Here is a 21,153-nt window from a genome sequence, read left to right on the forward strand (position 1 = left end):
AAAGGTCCGCATGTCCTCCATCAACAACACGTCTGGAAAGTGTCCTGTCCTTGCCGGCGTGGTCATGGGAGGAGGAGTATTACTTTCACCTCTTCCCTTGTTAGATTCCCGTTGTGCTGTGACATCACCCTTATACGCTGTGTAAAGCATACTTTTTAATTTATTTTTGAACTGCTCCATCCTTTCTGACTTGCAGGAATTCGGTATCATTTCAGTCACTTTATGCTTATACCGGGGGTCTAGTAGCGTGGACACCCAGTACAGTTCGTTCTCCTTCAGCTTTTTTATACGAGTGTCCCTCAACAGGCACGACAGCATGAAAGACCCCATTTGCACAAGGTTGAATGCCGAGCTACTCATGTCCCGTTCCTCGTCCTCACTGATCTCACTGAAGGTATCTTCTTCCCCCCAGCCACATACAATACCACGGGTACCAGATAGGTGACAATGAGCACCCTGGGATGCCTGTTGTGCTTGGTTTTCCTCCTCCTCCTCAAAGCCACATTCCTCCTCTGACTCCTCTTCCTCATAATCCTCTTCCTGCGTTGCCGCTGGTCCAGCAAGCGATGCTGATAAGGCTGTTTCTGGTGGTGATGGTGACCACAACTCTTCCTCTTCCTCTTCACGCTTATCTACGGCCTGATCCAGAACTCTTTGCAGGGCACGCTCCAGGAAGAAAACAAATGGTATGATGTCACTGATGGTGCCTTCGTGCGACTGACTAGGTTTGTCACCTCCTCAAAAGGATGCATGAGCCAACAGGCATTGCGCATGAGCGTCCAGTAACGTGGCAAAAAAATTCCCAGCTCCCCAGAGGCTGTCCTAGCATCCCGGTCATACAAATACTCGTTAACTGCGTTTTCTTGTTGAAGCAGGCAGTCGAACATTAGGAGTGTTGAATTCCAACGTGTCGGGCTGTCGCAAATCAAGCGTCTCACTGGCAGGTTGTTTCGCTGCTGGATATCTGACAAGTGCGCCATGGCCGTGTAGGAATGCCTGAAATGGCCACACACCTTCCTGGCCTGCTTCAGGACGTCCTGTAAGCCTGGGTACTTATGCACAAAGTGTTGTACAATCAGATTACACACATGTGCCATGCACGGCACATGTGTCAACTTGCCCAATTTCAATGCCGCCACCAAATTACTTCCGTTGTCAGAAACCACTTTGCCAATCTCCAGTTGGTGCGGAGTCAGCCACTGATCCACCTGTGCGTTTAGGGCGAACAGGAGTGCTGGTCTGGTGTGACTCTCTGCTTTCAGGCAAGTCAACCCCAAGACGGCATGACACTGCCGTATCCGGGATGTGGAATAGTACCTGGGGAGCTGGGGGGGGGGTGCCATTGATGTGGAGCAAGACGCAGCAGCAGAAGAGGACTCAGCCGAGGAGGTTATGGAAGAGGATGGAGTAGGAGTAGTAGAGGAGGTGGCAGCAGGCCTGCCTGCAAGTTGTGGCAGTGTCACCAACTCCTCTGCAGAGCCAGGCATTCCATGCTTGGCAGCCGTCTGCAGGTTTACCCAATGCGCAGTGTAGGTGATATACCTGCCCTGACCATGCTTTGCAGACCAGCTATCAGTGGTCAGATGGACCCTTGCCCCAACACTGTGTGCCAGACAAGCCATTACTTCCTTTCGCACAATCGAGTACAGGTTGGGGATTGCCTTTTGTGCAAAGAAATTTCGGCCGGGTACCTTTCACTGCGGTGTCCCAATAGCTACAAATTTTTTGAACGCCTCAGACTCCACCAGCTTGTATGGTAAAAGCTGGCGGGCTAACAGTTCAGACAAGCCAGCTGTCAGACGCCGGGCAAAGGGGTGACTTGGTGACATTGGCTTCTTACGCTCAAACATGTCCTTGACAGACACCTGACTGTGGGCAGATGAGCAGGAACTGCTCCGGAAGAGAGACAGATTGGCAGATGGTTGAGAGGGGGCAAGGAGCACAGCAGTGGTTGACGTGGCTGAAGATGCTGGACCAGGAGGAGGATGACGGCTTTGAGTTTGTGTGCTGATTGTCCTCATGTGTTCATCCCATAGGCGTTTGTGATGTGAGATCATGTGCCTTCGCAAAGCAGTTGTACCTAGGTGGGTGTTGGACTTCCCACGACTCAGTTTCTTTTGGCACAGGTTGCAAATGGCATTGCTGTTGTCAGAGGCAGACACATAAAAAAAATGCCACACTGCTGAGCTCTGCGATGGCGGCATTCTGGTGGTGGCAACAGCATGCGTTGATTGGCGTGCTGTCTGGCTGAACCCGGGTGCCGATGCATGCTGTCTGACTGTGCCACTAGCTCCTTGCGACGACCTCCCCCTGCTTCCAACTCGTCTCCTCCTCCTGCTCCTCTCTGTCTCCCCATCTGAACTTTCCCCCTGTTCTTCTTCTCTTCTACTGGGCGCCCACGTGACATCCACGGACGCATCATCATCATCAGCCCCTTCACTTGTATCTGACAACTCAACAACGGAAGCAACGGCAGGTACAACATCATCATCATCATCATCACACCGTGCGTCGTCCATGTCTGTAATGCTGCCTGACTGAGACATATCACAGTTATCTACATCCTCTGTCAATGATGGTTGCGCATCACTCATACATAACTCCTCTGACAGATCAAGTGAGGCGGCTGTGGTGCTAGTGTCGGTGGTGGCGGCAGGCGGGCGAGTGGTAAGTTGAGAGGTGCCTGAAGCGAAGCTAGAGGAGGAGGATGGTGCGTCAAGGTTACGAGCGGAAGCTGTAGAAGATTGGGTGTCCTGTGTTATAAAGTCAACTATTTCATCAGAACTTTTCATGTTCATGGTACGTGGCCTAACACTGGGCATTATTCTATGGCCAAAGGGAATCACAGCACCACGACCACGACGGCCTCTGCGGGTTGGCCTGCCTCTGCCTGTCATTTTTTTTTAGATTAGTGCTACTATGCGTGCAAGCTACTGTGAGTGGGCACAGTATACGCTTTGAGCCTGACAAAAAAAACATACTGATGTTTCACAGTCACATTTTTTAAAAATTTTTTTAAATGTACACTGACACTACTATTAAACAAGATAATATGAGTGGTGGCACTGGTCAAGTGGGCACCGTATACGCTGTGAGCCTGACACAAAAAAGCAGACTGATGTTTCAGAGTCAAAATAGTTTTTTTTTATTTTTAAAATATACACTTACACTACTATTAAACAAGATAATATGAGTGGTGGCACTGGACAAGTGGGCACAGTATACGCTGTGAGCCTGACACAAAAAAGCAGACTGATGTTTCACAGTTAAAATCGTTTTTTTTATTTTTAAAATGTACACTTACACTACTATTACACAAGATAATATGAGTGGTGGCACTGGGCAAGTGGGCACAGTATACACTGTGAGCCTGACACAAAAAGCAGACTTATGTTTAAGAGTCAAAATAGTTTTTTTATTTTTAAAATGTACACTTACACTACTATTAAACAAGATAATGTGAGTGGTGGCACTGGACAAGTGGGCACAGTATACGCTGTGAGCCTGACACGAAAAAGGAGACTGATGTTTCACAGTCAAAATATTTTTTTATTTTTAAATGTACACTTACACTACTATTAAACAAGATAATATGAGTGGTGGCACTGGGCAAGTGGGCACAGTATACGCTGTGAGCCTGACACACACGCTGGCAGTGGCACGCTGGCCTGGCAACTGCAATTAGATTACACTAGCAGACTGATGTAAAAGGTTTTTTTTAAAAATTTACACTACTGGTGGTGGCACTGAGAAAGAAGGCACAGTATATGCTGTGAGCCTGACACACAGGCTGGCAGTGGCAGGCTGGCCTGGCAACTGAAATTAGATTACACTAGCAGACTGATATAAAAGTTTTTTTTTAAATTTACACTAATGTTACACCAGATATGAGTGGTGGCACTAAGCAAGTAGGCACAGTATATGCTGTGAGCCTGACACACAGGCTGGCAGTGGCAGACAGGCAGGCAACTGCTATTAGATTACACTAGCAAACTGATGTAAAAGGTTTTTTTTTTAAATTTACACTACTGTTACACCAGATATGACTGGTGGTGGCACTGAGCAAGTAGGCACAGTATATGCTGTGAGCCTGATACACAGGCTGGCAGTGGCAGGCTGGCCTGGCAACTGAAATTAGATTACACTAGCAGACTGATGTAAAAGTTTTTTGTTTTAAATTTACACTACTGTTACACCAGATATGACTGGTGGTGGCACTGAGCAAGTAGGCACAGTATATGCTGTGAGCCTGACACACAGGCTGGCAGTGGCAGGCTGGCCTGGCAACTGAAATTAGATTACACTAGCAGACTGATGTAAAAGGTTTTTTTTTTTTAAATTTACACTAATGTTACACCAGATATGAGTGGTGGCACTGAGCAAGTAGGCACAGTATATGCTGTGAGCCTGATACACAGGCTGGCAGTGGCAGGCTGGCCTGGCAACTGAAATTAGATTACACTAGCAGACTGATGTAAAAGTTTTTTGTTTTAAATTTACACTACTGTTACACCAGATATGACTGGTGGTGGCACTGAGCAAGTAGGCACAGTATATGCTGTGAGCCTGACACACAGGCTGGCAGTGGCAGGCTGGCCTGGCAACTGAAATTAGATTACACTAGCAGACTGATGTAAAAGGTTTTTTTTTTTTAAAATTTACACTAATGTTACACCAGATATGAGTGGTGGCACTGAGCAAGTAGGCACAGTATATGCTGTGAGCCTGACACACAGGCTGGCAGTGGCAGGCTGGCCTGGCAACTGAAATTAGATTACACTAGCAGACTGATGTAAGTTTTTTTTAAAAATGTACACTACTGTTACACCAGATATGACTGGTGGTGGCACTGAGCAAGTAGGCACAGTATATGCTGTGGGCCTGACACACAGGCTAGCAGTGGCAGGCTGGCCTGGCAACTGAAATTAGATTACACTAGCAGACTGATGTAAAAGTTTTTTTGTTTTAAATTTACACTACTGTTACACCAGATATGACTGGTGGTGGCACTGAGCAAGTAGGCACAGTATATGCTGTGAGCCTGACACACAGGCTGGCCTGGCAACTGAAATTAGATTACACCAGCAGACTGATGTAAAAGTTTTTTTTGTTTTAAATTTACACTACTGTTACACCAGATATGACTGGTGGTGGCACTGAGCAAGTAGGCACAGTATATGCTGTGGGCCTGACACACAGGCTGGCAGTGGCAGGCTGGCCTGGCAACTGAAATTAGATTACACTAGCAGACTGATGTAAAAGTTTTTTTGTTTTAAATTTACACTACTGTTACACCAGATATGACTGGTGGTGGCACTGAGCAAGTAAGCACAGTATATGCTGTGAGCCTGACACACAGGCTGGCAGTGGCAGGCTGGCCTGGCAACTGAAATGAGATTACACTAGCAGACTGATGTAAAAGTTTTTTTTTTAAATTTACACTAATGTTACACCAGATATGAGTGGTGGCACTGAGCAAGTAGGCAAAGTATATGCTGTGAGCCTGACACACAGGCTGGCAGTGGCAGGCAGGCAGGCAGGCGGGCAACTGCTATTAGATTACAAAGGAAAAAAAAACAAAAAAAACGACTGATGTAGCCCTAAAAAGGGCTTTTTGGGGTGCTGTCCTTACAGCAGAGATCAGATGAGTCCTTCAGGTCTGTAGTGAACACTGAATACACTAGCCTAGCTATCGATTTCCCTATTAAATTAGCAGCAGTTACACTGTCCCTCCTCTCAATAGCAATGCAGCTTGCGAATGAATCTAAAATGGCTGCTGTCCATGAGGTGTAAGGGTCTGGGAGGGAGGGTCTGCTGCTGATTGGCTGGAATGTGCCTGCTGACTTTGAGATACAGGGTCAAAGTTTAGGCAATGATGACGAATAGGGGCGGATCGAACATTGCATTGCCCGCCGCTGCCAACGCGAACAAGCTATGTTCGCCGGGAACTGTTCTCCGGCGAACTGTTCGAGACATCACTACACAGCAGTAGCCAATATATTATTAAGTTCATATGCACATGATTCTTCCATGTCATTGGATACTTTTAAACATTGTATGTTTGCTAACAGGGGTCAAGTCGGGCGGGAACGCATAGGAACGGAGTTCCTGCACTATTTTTGCAGGAGGAACTAAGTTCCCTCTGGGCAGAGAACAGAAGAACTGCAGTACACACTTCTACTGCTGGTGGGAGGAGCTGGAGCACAGTCTGTTCAGAGGGATAGAGAGATCCTCTAGTAATGGGCAGTAACACTTCCTACAATACACTAAGTGTAAGACTGTCAGCAGCCCTGCTGTGTTATAACCCCTGTTATGAATATTATCTTTATTATCTTTTTTTTACACATGGTTCTTACATTTCTGTGTGACTTGCTCTTGGGTTATTTAGCTACCCTCAGCAGAAACAGAACTATTTCACCTTAAATGGGGGAGACTTTGTGACAGAAGAGGATTTTCAGGCCCAAAGTCAACCATTCAACCCTTCATTGGATTTAATTTGCTTTCATTAACCAAAGTGTATGGATTATATACATATAAATACAGTGAGTGTATATATATATATATATATATATATATATATATATGTAAACATTATTAATTGTGATGGAGGGTGGAAGTCTTGGTGAGTTCCCACACTTTGCTTTGTAGGACTTGACCCCTGTTTGTTAAATGCTATATATATGATGTGATGTTCATTTATTGTATTCACTGCCTGAGGAAAAAGTGCCATAAGCACTTTGAAACGCGTTGCAGATTATATTTAAGTTTTAAATATAATTTTTTACAATAAATAGTCCTCTATGCATAGAGGTTACTTTGATTTCAACTGTGGATCTGGTACCTGTTTGTCTGAGTGAGCTAGCTGGTGGACTCATATTAACCCAACTTGTTTGACTTGCACTGCAATATAGTGCACCACTTTTATGAGCCCAAAGCCAATTTAGGTAAAATTGTTTTCAATCTGTCTGCTAAGATTTCTTTAGTTTAATTAAATAAGAAGCAATTTCTGCCTAAATACAGGTTTTAGCCACTTCCCAAAAGATTGGAGTGTTTTCTCTATATTCTTTATTAGAATTACAATATTCCTCCCATTTTTCAGTAAAAAAGATCTTAAATTTTGTTGACTTCGATAAATTGGAAGGGTGAAAAAAACTGTTATAGCTAGGTCTAATCAGTTCTTCCAATTAGCATAGCCAGAGCATGATCTGATATGGTAAATTCATACGGCTAGATTTCAAGTCTTGCGTTAGGGTTAAAAAGCAGCATTGAGAGGTTCCAACGCTGCTTTTTAACGCCCGCTGGTATTACGAGTCTTGCAGGTACAGGTGTACTGCTCACTTTTTTTGGCCAGACTCAGAAATACCGCAAATCCATTTATATCAATTGCGTATCCTATATTTTCAATGGGACTTACATAGCGCCGGTATTACGAGTCTGACAAAAAGTGAGCGGTAGACCAACTCCTGTCAAGCCTACTACCGCATTTAAAAGTCAGTAGTTAAGAGTTTTACACTACAAAGCCATAGCATAAAACTCTTAACTAAAGTGCTAAAAAGTACACTAACACCCATAAACTACCTATTAACCCCTAAACCGAGGCCCCCCCACATCGCAAACACTAAAATAACATTTTTAACCCCTAATCTGCCGAACCGGACATCACCGCCACTATAATAATTATATTAACCCCTAAACCGCCGCACTCCCGCATCGCAAACACTAGTTAAATATTATTAACCCCTAATCTGCTGGCCCTAACTTCGCCGACACCTACCTTCATTTATTAACCCCTAATCTGCCGCCCCCAACGTCGCCGCCACTATAATAAAGTTATTAACCCCTAAACCTAAGTCTAACCCTAACCCTAACCCCCCTAACTTAAATATAATTTAAATAAATCTAAATAAAATTACTACAATTCACTAAATTATTCCTATTTAAAACTAAATACTTACCTATAAAATAAACCCTAAGATAGCTACAATATAACTAATAGTTACATTGTATCTAGCTTAGGGTTTATTTTACAGGCAAGTTTGTATTTATTTTAACTAGGTACAATAGATATTAAATAGTTATTAACTATTTAATAACTACCTAGTTAAAATAAAGACAAATTTACCTGTAAAATAAAACCTAACCTAAGTTACAATTACACCTAACACTACACTATAATTAAAATAATTACCTAAATTAGCAGAAAAATATATCCAAGATAGTTCCAGCAGAAAAGAGTGCTATTTGAATAAAATGCAAGCTTTATTAGGACAGGTTAAAACGGATACAAAAATAGGCAGACTCCTAGCAAAACAGTTGGGAGTATCAAAAATAGGTCTGACCGTTTTCAGCCAAACAGGCTGTAGTCATAGACATGTTACACCTATGCAGGTGCAATCTATTTAAAACCCTTAGCTCCTCCCTAGGGAGGTAATACAAGAAACAGTCTCTCAACGTTTAACCCTTTAAAGAGGAATATATACATGAATAATGTGAATACATAATATAAATAAATAAATAGGCTGAAAAAGCACACTGACAAATAATAAACGCCCCCTGTTGGTGGAAGCTAGGACATATTAAATATAGTCAGTAGATATAATTGCCTATAATGATGAAAAGATGATAAGGAAAATAAATGGGAAAGCCATATATAATATAATGAGATAAAGATGTTCAAGCTCAAATAGTTAAATGTACCTATATGCAAAACAGACTTGGGGCTTAAAAAGAAAAAAGCTATACCATTCTTATTAATATCAAATGTGATGAGTATAGATAACTTATAAGAAGCATAAAGAGATACAATGTGTTAAGCTAAACTTAGTTTAGTCCTACATATTTAGCTAACCTTAATTTAGTCTTGCTTGTACACTTCTACAATAAAGAAATAACTCTAATGGACATTTGGATCACTTGGGGTATTGATATGAATTACCATAAATAGGGTTATATAAATAGCCTGTAGAATATGAAAAAATCCAACCAGGACTGAATATCTCATCTGGGTGGAGGCCAATAGGAATATGAAAGGCTAGGTAAAACCCTAATCTGAGGATTGAATGTGAATACTACTATGGAGTTACATGTAGAAACAAATAAGGTAACAGAAACAAATATTACTCCATATGTGGTTATACATTTAATGCATGTAATCTATCAGTGCTGCCAATAGTTGATAATGTCAAATTCTGAGTTGAATCCCCTAGGCAGCAGGCAACCAAGCTTATGAATCCAATAGATCTCCTGTCGACACAATATACGAAATTTGTCACCTCCCCTAGGGGGTCTGACTATTTGCTCAATTGCCTGCCACCTAAAGGATCCAACTTGACTATGATGGACCTCCAAAAAGTGTTTTGACAGAGCAGAAACTGCTCTTTCGTGAGAAATGTGGGCTTAATGCTCTTTGATACGTGTCCCTACCTCTCTGGTAGTTCTACCCACGTACTGCCGGTGGCACAAGGTGCACTCAATGAGATACACCACAAATTTACTTCCACACTTCACACAGCCCTTGGTCTCAAAGGTTTCCGCCCCAGTAGCTGACGTGAAGTGGGTGGCAACTTTGATGTGGTCACATGAGCCACAAGACCTCTTTCCACACCGGAACGTACCCTTGAAATGTAACCAGGAACTCCTACTCGGTTCTTCACTGAGTAAACTAGGGGACAGCATGTTCCCTAGGGTCAAATTCCTCCTGTATACAAAGTTACAGCCATCTTTAATTACATTGCATAGGAATTTATCCCCCCACAAAATTACCTAAACTAAATACAATTAATTACAATTTTAAAAAATTATCTAAAGTACGAAAGAAACCCCCCCCTCTAAATTACAGAAAATAATAAAATAATTACAAGATTTTTAAACTAATTACACCTACTCTAATCCCCCTAACAAAATAAAGAAGCCCCCCAAAATAAAAAAAGCACTACCTTACAATAAATTACAAATAGCCCCTAAAAGGGCCTATTGCCCCAAAGTAATCAGCTCATTTACCTGTAAAAAAAGTACAAATACCCCCCCCAACATTAAAACCCACCACCCACACAACCAACCCTACTCTAAAACCCACCCAATCCCCCCTTAAAAAAAACTAACTCTAACCCCTTGAAGATCACCCTACTGTGAGACATCTTCACCCAACTGGGCAGAAGTAGTCCTCCAGATGGGCAGAAGTCTTCATCCAAGCCGGGCAGAAGTCTTCATCCAGACAGTATCTTCTATCATTATCCATCCGGTACGGAGCGGCTCCATCTTCACCACATCTGACACGGAGCATCCTCTTCATCCGGAGTCTTCTTCAACAATGACGGTTCCTTTAAGTGACATCATCCAAGATGGCGTCCCTTCAATTCCGATTGGCTAATAGAATTCTATCAGCCAATCAGAATTAAGGTAGGAAAAATCCTATTGGCTGATGCAATATCCAATAGGATTGAGCTCACATTCTATTGGCTGATTGAAACAGCCAATAGAATGCAAGATAAATCCTATTGGCTAATTGGATCAGCCAATAGGATTGAACTTCAATTAGACTAGGGGTTAATAAATATAATGTAGGGTTTGATGATGTTGGGGGCAGCAGATTAGGGGTTCATAACTATAATGTAGGTGGCGGCGGTGTCCGGAGCGGCAGATTAGGGGTTAATAATATAAGGTGTCGGCGATGTCGGGGGCGGCAGATTAGGGGTTAATAAGTGTCAGATTAGGGGTGTTTAGACTCGGGGTTCATGTTAGGGTGTTAGGTGTAAACATAAATTTTATTTCCCCATAGGAATCAATGGGGCTGCGTTAGGAGCTTTATGCTGCTTTTTTGCAGGTGCTAGGTTTTTTTTCAGCCGGCTCTCCCCCATTGATTCCTATGGGGAAATCGTGCATGAGCACGTTACACCAGTTTACCACTAACGTAAGCAGTGCTGGTATTGAGGTGAGATGTGGAGCTAAATTTTGCTCTTCGCTCACTTTTTTGCGGCTAACGCTGGGTTTCTAAAAACCCGTAATACCAGCGCTGTCTGCAAGTGAGCGGTGAGCTTAAACTGCTCGTTAGCACCGCACCCTTTCTAACGCAAAACTAGTGATCTAGGTGATAGATTTTACAATTGTTAATGTTAGAGGCCAATTACTCAGAAATAAGAAGAGTAAAAAAAATTTCATAATTCAGCTGGAATTTTTTACAGGTTCTTTATAGATTTTTAACTTGATCTAATTTTTTCTTATCTAGAAATGAATTAAGAGTTACATTAAAATCTCCCGCTAAGATTAACTTATCTTCAGGGAGTTTAATCAAAGCATTAACTCCAAAACAGATTTGGCCCACTGGGGCAATAAACATTGCAAATCAAATAATCAACACCAATTTCCTTAATCTATTTTGCCTTAATTTTCTAACATTCAGCATCAGAAAGATGTGTCTCTTGTAGGCAAATAATATCTAAAATGTCCATCCCTAAATAACTTAAAAAAGCTTTCCTCTTAATTGGGGAGTGAATACTTCCCACATTCTAAGCGAGTATTTTTACCATATTTTAGTCACAGATAAGGGAAGCGAAAAAAAAAGCAACAATTCTTAATGTCATTTAAAAAAATAAGCACTTTTCAAAAACAAAATATCCAGTGCCGTGTACATTAATATAATTTAAATCTTCCCAAATTGCATCACCTGAGTCTCCCCCCCCCCCCCCACAAGAGGAAAAAGATTTAGGGGAGGAAAAGGGACATGTATCCAATATATCGTGACTAAATTTAAATATTAACTTGAGTTGAATCAGGCCCTAGTGTAAAAAACAAACACACATTAAATTCAGTGTCTCATACATTACAATACAATAAAATCATTAAAGGGACACTGAACCCACATTTTTTCTTTCACGATTCAGAATGCAATAGAGAATGCAATTTTAAGCAACTTTCTAATTTACTTCTATTATCAAATTTTATTCATTCTCTTGCTATCTTTATTTGAAAAAGAAAGCATCTTAGTTAAGGAGCCAGCAAATTGTTGGTTCAGAACCATGGACAGCACTTGTTTATTGGTGTTGTCCAATCAGCAAGGACAACCCAGGTTGTTCACCAAAAATGGGCCGGCATTTTAACTTACATTCTTGCTTTTCAAATAAACATACCAAGAGAATGAAGAAAATTTGATAATAGAAGTAAATTAGAAAGTTGCTTAAAATTGCATTCTCTATCTGAATCGTGAAAGAAAAAATTTGGGTTCAGTGTCCCTTTAAAAGAAAAAAAAATGTAAACCCATCCACACTTTCTTTTAACATGAATCCCTATATTATTTAGTGGGTTAGAAATACTAATAGCTCAAAAACCCTTAATATCCACAACATTGCCAAAGGATTCTAAGCCTTTTTAATTGCAATTTAACACCCCCAAAAACATACCTTACAATCAAATATTTAATACACTGAACATAAATGTGATTTAATCAATTATTTCCATTATATGTCACCTGAATATCTCCCCCCTCAAGGGGGAGGAGATGCAGGGGAGGAAAGACGTACATCAAAAAAGTAGAAAAAAAAATTGTGGCAAAATTTAAACAATTAACCTAAAATAATTTGGGTGATAATATTCAGTATATAAGAAACATGCATCTTACAATCAAAATCCAAATATATATATTAATTACCATTTTAGCTTCATCCCTCCTCTCCCCCACTCCCATAAAAGGCAGGGAAGTGGAAGAGGGACGTGTGGGAGAAATAATAAAAAAAAAAACACACAATCAATAGAGCTCCCTACTAGAATCTTATCTCCCAGATCTCCACACAAAAAAAGTAAGGTGGAGATGAAAAGAGGGGGAAAAAAGAAGAAGAAAAAAATAAATAAACAACTTTTAGGGGCCGATTAATCAAGGGCCAAATGGCCCTTGATGCCCCTGTTTCTGCGCGAGCCTTCAGGTTTGCCGGAAACAATAGTTATGAAGCAGCAGACTTGAGACCACTGCTCCATAACTGGTTCGCTGCAGGGGGTGGCATTGCACAAGCAGTTCACCAGAACTGCTTGTGCAATGTTAAATGTCGACAGCGTATCATGTCAGACAGGCAATGATAAATCGGCCCCAGATCCTCATTTTCCCCAAAAAACTTGGGCCTGTTTTGTCAGATTTCATTTTGCTTCTTTTCACTGGGTATAAAAATGAAAAAAATCTACCCTCTTTTATCAAATGTGAGCAGATAGCAGAAAACTGCCTTCTCTTTAAAGATGTTTCAAAAGAAAAATCCTGAAAAAGCTAAATTTTAATATTCTTAAAATATAGTTGTATTTTTCTTTAGGCCCTAAGAATCCCCATCTTCTCATGAAATTTCAAATCTTCTCTAGCCAACCTATAGACCTGCTCTGCTACAAACAGGGGCCTAGATTACGAGTTGTGCGTTAGGGTTAAAAAGCAGCGTTGGCCGGTCCCAACGCTGCTTTTTAACACCCGCTGGTATTACGAGTCTTGAAGGTACAGGTGTCCCACTCACTTTTTTGGCCAGACTCGGAAATACCGCAAATCCACTTACGTAAATTGCGTACCCTATATTTTCAATGGGACTTGCATAGCGCTGGTATTACGAGTCTGACCAAAAGTGAGCGGTAGACCCTCTCCTGTCAAGCCTGGTACCGCATTTTAAAGTCAGTAGTTAAGAGATTTACACATTGCATCATCCAATAGGATTTTTTCTACCTTAATTCCGATTGGGTGGTAGAATTCTATCAGCCAATCAGAACTGAAGGGACGCCACCTTGGATGACGTCATTTAAAGGAACCTTCATTCAGTCGTCGGCTGTGAATAGAAGAGGATGCTCCGCGTCCGATGTCTTGAAGATGGACCCGTTCCATGCCGGATGGATGAAGATAGAAGATAGAAGATGCCGTCTGGATGAAGACTTCTGCCTGTCTGGAGGACCACTTCTGCCCGGTTGGATGAAGACTTCTGCCCGTCTGGAGGACCACTTCTGCCCGGTTGGGTGAAGATGTCTCACAGTAGGGTGATCTTCAAGGGGCTAGTGTTAGGTTTTTTTAAGGGGGGATTGGGTGGGTTTTAGAGTAGGGTTGGTTGTGTGGGTGGTGGGTTTTAATGTTGGGGGGTATTTGTACTTTTTTTTTACAGGCAAAAGAGCTGATTACTTTGGGGCAATGCCCCGCAAAGGGCCCTTTTAAGGGCTATTTGTAATTTAGTGTACGGTAGTGCTTTTTTTATTTTGGGGGGCTTTTTTATTTTGTTAGGGGGATTAGAGTAGGTGTAATTAGTTTAAAAATCTTGTAATTATTTTATTATTTTCTGTAATTTAGTGGGTTTTTTTTTCGTACTTTAGATAATTTTATTTAATTGTATTTAATTTAGTTAATGTATTTAATTATATTGTAGTGTTAGGTGTTAGTGTAAGTTAGGTTAGGTTTTATTTTACAGGTAAATTTGTCTTTATTTTAGCTAGGTAGTTATTAAATAGTTAATAACTATTGTACCTAGTTAAAATTAATACAAAGTTGCCTGTAAAATAAAAATAAACCCTAAGCTAGCTACAATGTAACTATTAGTTATATTGTAGCTAGCTTAGGGTTTATTTTATAGGTAAGTATTTAGTTTTAAATAGGAACTATTTAGTTAATGATAGTAATATTTATTTAGATTTATTGTAATTATATTAAAGTTAGGGGGTGTGAGGGTTAGGGTTAGACTTAGGTTTAGGGGTTAATAACTTTATTATAGTGGTGGCAACGTTGTGGGTGGCAGATTAGGGGTTAATAAATGTAGTTAGGTTGCGGCGACATTGGGGCGGCAGATTAGGGGTTAATAAATATAATGTAGGGTTCAGCGATGTTGGGGGCAGCAGATTAGGGGTTCATAAGTATAATGTAGGTGGCGGCGATGTCCGGAGCGGCAGATTAGAGGTTAATAATATAATGCAGGTTGCGGCGATGTCGGTGGCGGCAGATTGGGGGTTAATAAGTGTAAGATTAGGGGTGTTTAGACTCGGGGGTTCATGTTAGGGTGTTAGGTGTTGACATAAAATGTGTTTTCCACAAAAAATAATAGATCCACAGATGTTATTGACTCTGGAAGACCAATTATTCTTCGATTGTTGCATCTGGCTTTATTTTCAAAGTCTTCCATTTTATTGGATAAAATTACATTTTGCTGTAATAGAAATTCAATCTTGGTTTCGCAATTCTTTTGTATATCCTCACAGTTTGAAACCCTCTGTTCCATCTCAGTAAGTCTGTCAGACTGGATTTTAAGATCATCGATCACAGCGTACAATCTATTAATCTCCTCTATTTTGGAAGTAATTAGTGATGATTTTTGTAGGGTAATATTATTAGCCTTATTAGTCTCCCCCACTTTTCCCAGTTAATAGTTTACCAGTAGAATTAGCAAGTTTAGAATTTCTTTTCTCCGAATTTTTAGGGGACACTTTAGACTGATGCAAATATTTATCCATTGGCCAAGATAAAAAAGAAATGGTATAAGGTAAACCTCTAGAGGTTTATTTTGACAAAGAGTCAGTTACTTGCTGTGTAGGATATATGTCCCATAATGAAATAGCTGCATACCAATCATAATCTCTTCATAGATTGATGTTAAGAGTGCAGGAAGAGCTGAAGATATTCCACATTGTTCCAATAGAATAAGAACCACTCATGTACTTAGTTGCTTTGATGAGTAAAGAAGAAAAATATGTTCTACCTCTGCTTCTTCAGAAGTTTGGATACCCCATACCTGTCACTCAGTATTATGACAAGTTCTCGTCACAGGACAAACACTCCTGGTGTCCTGCCAGGCTTAATCAGGGAGTAAAGGCCTCGCTAAGCTGTTGTGAGAGATAGATTGTGAACCCACCAGTCACAGACCCTCTTCGCTGAGACTCCTCAGCCAATTCACAATATAATGTTGGCCTAGGACTTCTTCTAAGTGGTGTGAGTGGTGGCGTTGTAAGTGATAGAGTTGAGAGTAATGCTGTAGCGCCGCTTTGTGGATTATCCCACTACAACGAGCTTAGAGAAGCCCCTCTCCCAGGGTCTGTCCAGCTCACCAAGCTCTCAGAGCCATATCGGCCACTTTGCAAGCAGCATGTCTTTCATGTCAAGCCACTCCTCTCACAACACGCCACGTGTCACGTGCCACACATGCTGTGTGCTGTCATCATGCTGCTACACTCGTCTAAAAAAACAAAAAGAGACAGATGCGCCACATGGCCCAATATTGTTTGTTCCAAAAAAATAATACTTATGAGTAAAAGAGATACACTCACATAAAATAAAGCAATAAATAGTGCTGTAGAAACAGTCTGGGATCTATAACAGTCACCCAGCAGACCGACCTCCTGAGATTAATATGGAATCTGTATACAGGAGATATAAGAGACACAGAGTGCCAATATGGCCTAGTACTGTTTTAGCTAATAAGTGTATGCCGTCAGGAGTATAAGTTTGCACTCACATTTGTTGTAGCATCTCCAGTGATGCTAATAGAGCAGGCTGGGGTCAATTCAGTCACCCAACAGACATAGTTCAAAGGCAATCAGGAAACAACAGTCCTCCAAACCAATCAAAGGCCAGAGGTATCCAAAACATTCCAGATAAAAAGGCAGCAAGTGTTTAAAATATAAAAGTGGCTTTAATAAAATATTTAAGAATCACAAGCGACGCGTTTCTCAGCCTAAAGCTGTTTTATCAGGCTTAATAAAATAGTTCTAAAACAGTTGCTATATATACCTATAAAACAAATTAAGATGATTGACCACACTTGTTGTAAGAGTGGCCTTAGATAACAGTGGATTCAATTATAACCAATCAAATTCATTATATCCAGACATTCCATACATGTGTCTACATTGTAAACAAAAGATCTAAAGAAAAATAGTAATCAAGACATTGTATATTGATGTTATAACCCCTATGCAGATAAATCCTAAATGTTTGCTAATCAATTGATAAAAAGCCTGCTGTTATAATTTACTCTGCTGTCATAGTGTTCATAGTTAATTGTTTATATTACAGCGATATATCTATTAGACCACTTAGCATCCTGTATAGAAATAAAAGATACAAATACCTTGACAAATAGAAATGTAATGAATATCCTAAAGCGATTAAGTTTCTGAGTTCAAATATAGACTTCGTATGTATTAAAACAGTGGCATACGACTGAAGCTAATGCGCATGTCTGGTCGTTACCTGTCGGTCACTATCATGTATGACGAGAGATTCGGTAAGACAAAAGGGCGTTGTCGTTATCGAAACTGTGATAGGTTGGTATGTCATAGGGAGGGCGTGTAGGTAAAAAGTAAACACAGCGGAGATACACAGTGGAGCAGGAGACGTTATCATTGGCAGATCTAAGCCAAGTTAATAACGTCATGAAGGGGGCGTATTATTCAGATAATGAAACACGTTGGGATACTCTCTCATATTGAGCGAGAATAGCAGTGGGCATAAATAATGTGTCAACCCTAAATTTGTTGTGAAATACTTGCAACTGACGTGATATAAAAGGAAAATCTAAATCTAGCTATCAGAATTGATTCTAGTAACAAGCACTTCCGTGCAAATCTTGATGATATTAAGAGCTATGTTTTTAAATAAAATTCTTATAGGCTCATATAATAAAGTGTTTTAGCTCAGATATTATGTGAATATACCTTCAGATCATGTGGTATGTTGGATCAATAGATTAACAGTTAATCTTAAATTATTTCACATACTACATATAAAATATATATATATATATATATATAGATTAACTGATCCATTAGTCCAATTTATGTGAAAATATAAGGTGTCAAAGAATAACTAATATGTAATCAAAATGTTAAGGAATAATATATTAGTATTTTTTCATAATATTCAGAATTTTTTAGATCCATATTCAATACAAATGTAATTATTATAATTATTATATAGTATCAAAAGAGATACATTAAAAAGTGTATCTAATAGGTGAATATAATGATTAGTGTGTATGAGTAGCTAACAGGTATTCTATTAGACAAATATATATTAGTTTAGATGTGACTAGAATATAAATTCATATTGTGATATATTAAAAATTATTATTGCATCATAATGCTTCTCAGAATCTAATATATGCGATAATGGGTGAGTCTAAAAAGTGATTATAAAAATAAATAAATATGCAGCTAAAAAGCTACTAATTAAACTCATATTTGTGATAATAAAGGAATAAATGGGTTGAAAATTCATTATGTAATATGTTATATGTAAAAAGTTTATATATTCGTAACTCTCAGATTTAAGTAGTATTATATATAGATGGTCATTAATCAAATCCAATAGAAATAAATATAAGTGGTGTATGAGTGAATGTATTGTATACATGGATAATGGATATAGTGTGTGTGTGTGTGTGTTTGTATGGTCCTCAACAACCATACTTAATCTACAGATGAGTGTAAAATAAAATTCAAAAAGAGAGTTAGGATCACAGATTATAGATCAAATGCCGCTAAATCAATACATTCATTCAAACCATCAGGGGCTAGAGTATGTAGTTTGTGAATCCAATAAGTCTCTCTATGACGTAAAGTTAACATAGGATTGTAAATGTTTCATGATATTTGTTCAATAGGTAATATGAACATTATTTTGAGACTTCCTTTATGTGCATATGCACAATGTCTAGATAGACTATGTTTAAGAAATTTCCTTTTAATATTATATGTGTGCTCACTCCATCGCTTCTTGATAGTGCGACTGGTGCGCCCCACATACTGTACCCCACAGGAACAGCCAATTAGATATATTACATAAGTAGATTCACATGATAATCTCTTGGTAATTTTGAACTGTTCCCCTGTGTGATTAGAGGAAAAGGTGTTGGTCCCACTTTTGACAACCTTACACATGTTACATCTAGGCTTCATACATTTGTATACCCCATTCATAGGCAATAAATTGCCCAGAAAAGTCCTATTTATGCCCACCTTAGGGTTATGGCTAGATATCTTATCTCTGACTATTTTACTAGGGGTTAATTTATTTTTGAGTGTAGGGGCTTTCCTGTAAACTATTCGTGGTTTAGAAGGGATATAATTTTTGAGAAAAGGATCATCACATATAATTGGCCAGTGATTTAATATAATTTTGTTAATTTCATGATATTGGCTACTAAAACTTGCAATGAATAGAGGTGTTTTGAAATTATCATTAGCTTGTTGTCTATTATCAATCTTTTTATTTTGGTCTTGTGATAGATACTTATTTATGTCATCATATAGAGCTCTAAGGTATCCTTTTTGAACCAAATCTAAAGGATAACCTTTTTCTAAAAATCTATCTTTTAATATAAGGGACTGTTTTTTGTAGCACTCTACCTTGCTACAGTTCCGTCGGATCTGTCTGAATTGCCCGTAGGGCACATTTCTCTTCCAACTGTGGTAGTGGTTACTACCATAGTTTAAGAAGCTATTACAGTCTACCTTTTTGAAAAAGGTTTCTGACATGATAACACCAGTAGCAGAAAAGTACAATAGTAGATCTAAATATTCAATCATGTTCGTTTGAATGTTGCTAGTAAATTCCAAACCAAAATCATTGGCATTCAGAGAGGACGTATAAATTGTAACCTCCTCATATGAGCCCCTAAACAAAAATATAAGGTTGTCTATATATCGTCCATAGAACACCAGACTCGCACACATAGGAGACCCATAGACATGGATCTCCTCAAATTTGCCCATGTAAAGATTGTCAAAACTGGGCGCGAATCTGATGCCCATGGCCGTACCTTTGACTTGAAGATAGTATTGCCCTTGATATAAGAAATAATTATGATGTAAAATGAAATTAACTATTTCATTGATAAACTGTTGTTGTTTTAAAGGCATATAGATGTCAGATTCTAAATATGATTGGATCACTGCCAGACCTTTTTCATGTGGGATGTTTGAGTATAAAGAGCTGACATCGCTCGTGATCCACCATAGATTTTGATCAGTCTTTGTGATTCCCAAATCCGTCAATTTGTTTAATAAGTCAGTAGAATCTTTGATAAATGAGGGCAAGGTAACCACATGTTTTTGTAGAAAGGAGTCTACATAAGCAGAAAGATGGTCAGTGAGGCTATCTATGCCAGTCACTATAGGCGGCCCAGGAGGCTTAGAAGAATGTTTGTGTATCTTGGGTAGGTGGTAGTAAAAAGCTACACTCTGGTTTTTTGGAAACAAAAAATCCTTTTCTTTTTTAGTCAAAATACCTTCATCAAAGCCTTCTGAAAGAAGGGAAGATAGTTGTTTAAAAAATATTGGAGTGGGATTATTTGGTAGGACCCTATAGTAGCTGACATCATTAAGAATTTTATTTGCCTCAAGGATATAATCTTGGGTATTCTGCAGTACGATCCCCCCACCCTTATCCGCTTGACGGATCACAATGTCTCTATTTGTACTCAAAGATCTGAGGGCATGGCGTTCACCAGGGCTCAAATTGTTTTTATATCTAGATTTTTTGGGGAGTTTTTCAAGATCTTTTAACACCATAGATTGAAAAATACTTATGTGTGAATTGTTTGTTCTAGGTGGATTAAAGTTTGATTTCGGTTTAAAGTCTGTATGTATATAATTTTCAGTCGATTGTTCTAAAAGGGTATCAGGTTCATACATAATCAGACTGTCATTCAGGCGTTCACGCATAGAGTCTACAATAATCGGCCTGTTAACTGTATTTTTCAGACATTTCTCTGCAAAGGATTTTTGCAGTGATAACTTTCTAGTAAAATTATTCACGTCCACAAATAATTGGAACATATTGGGACTGTTTGAAGGGCTAAAGGATAAACCCTTCCCCAAAACTCTAATCTCATCGTTAGATAAGACATAATCTGACAAATTGTGGATTCCCTTTTTATATTTTAGTAATTTTTCTTTTTTGATGGTTGAGGATTTTCCTCTGTTTCCCCGTTTGTGTACGCTCTTTTTTGTCGTGGTGGTCGGGGGGACATTGACCATTGTTCTAATTGTTGGTTTGGGCCTACATCTAAAAAAGGAGTCAGACATTGTTCCTCATCAAAGGGTGTAGGTGGGTTAATGGTAGAATAATGGTTCTCAATATTTAGTGGTTCATATCTGTTTTCTGACTCATAAGGTTTATTCGTAGTCCTAGATTAATACATTTGATCTATAGGCCTTGGCGGA

Source organism: Bombina bombina, chromosome 4, assembly GCF_027579735.1.
Source record: "Bombina bombina isolate aBomBom1 chromosome 4, aBomBom1.pri, whole genome shotgun sequence".
NCBI classification, from domain to species: Eukaryota; Metazoa; Chordata; class Amphibia; order Anura; family Bombinatoridae; genus Bombina; species Bombina bombina.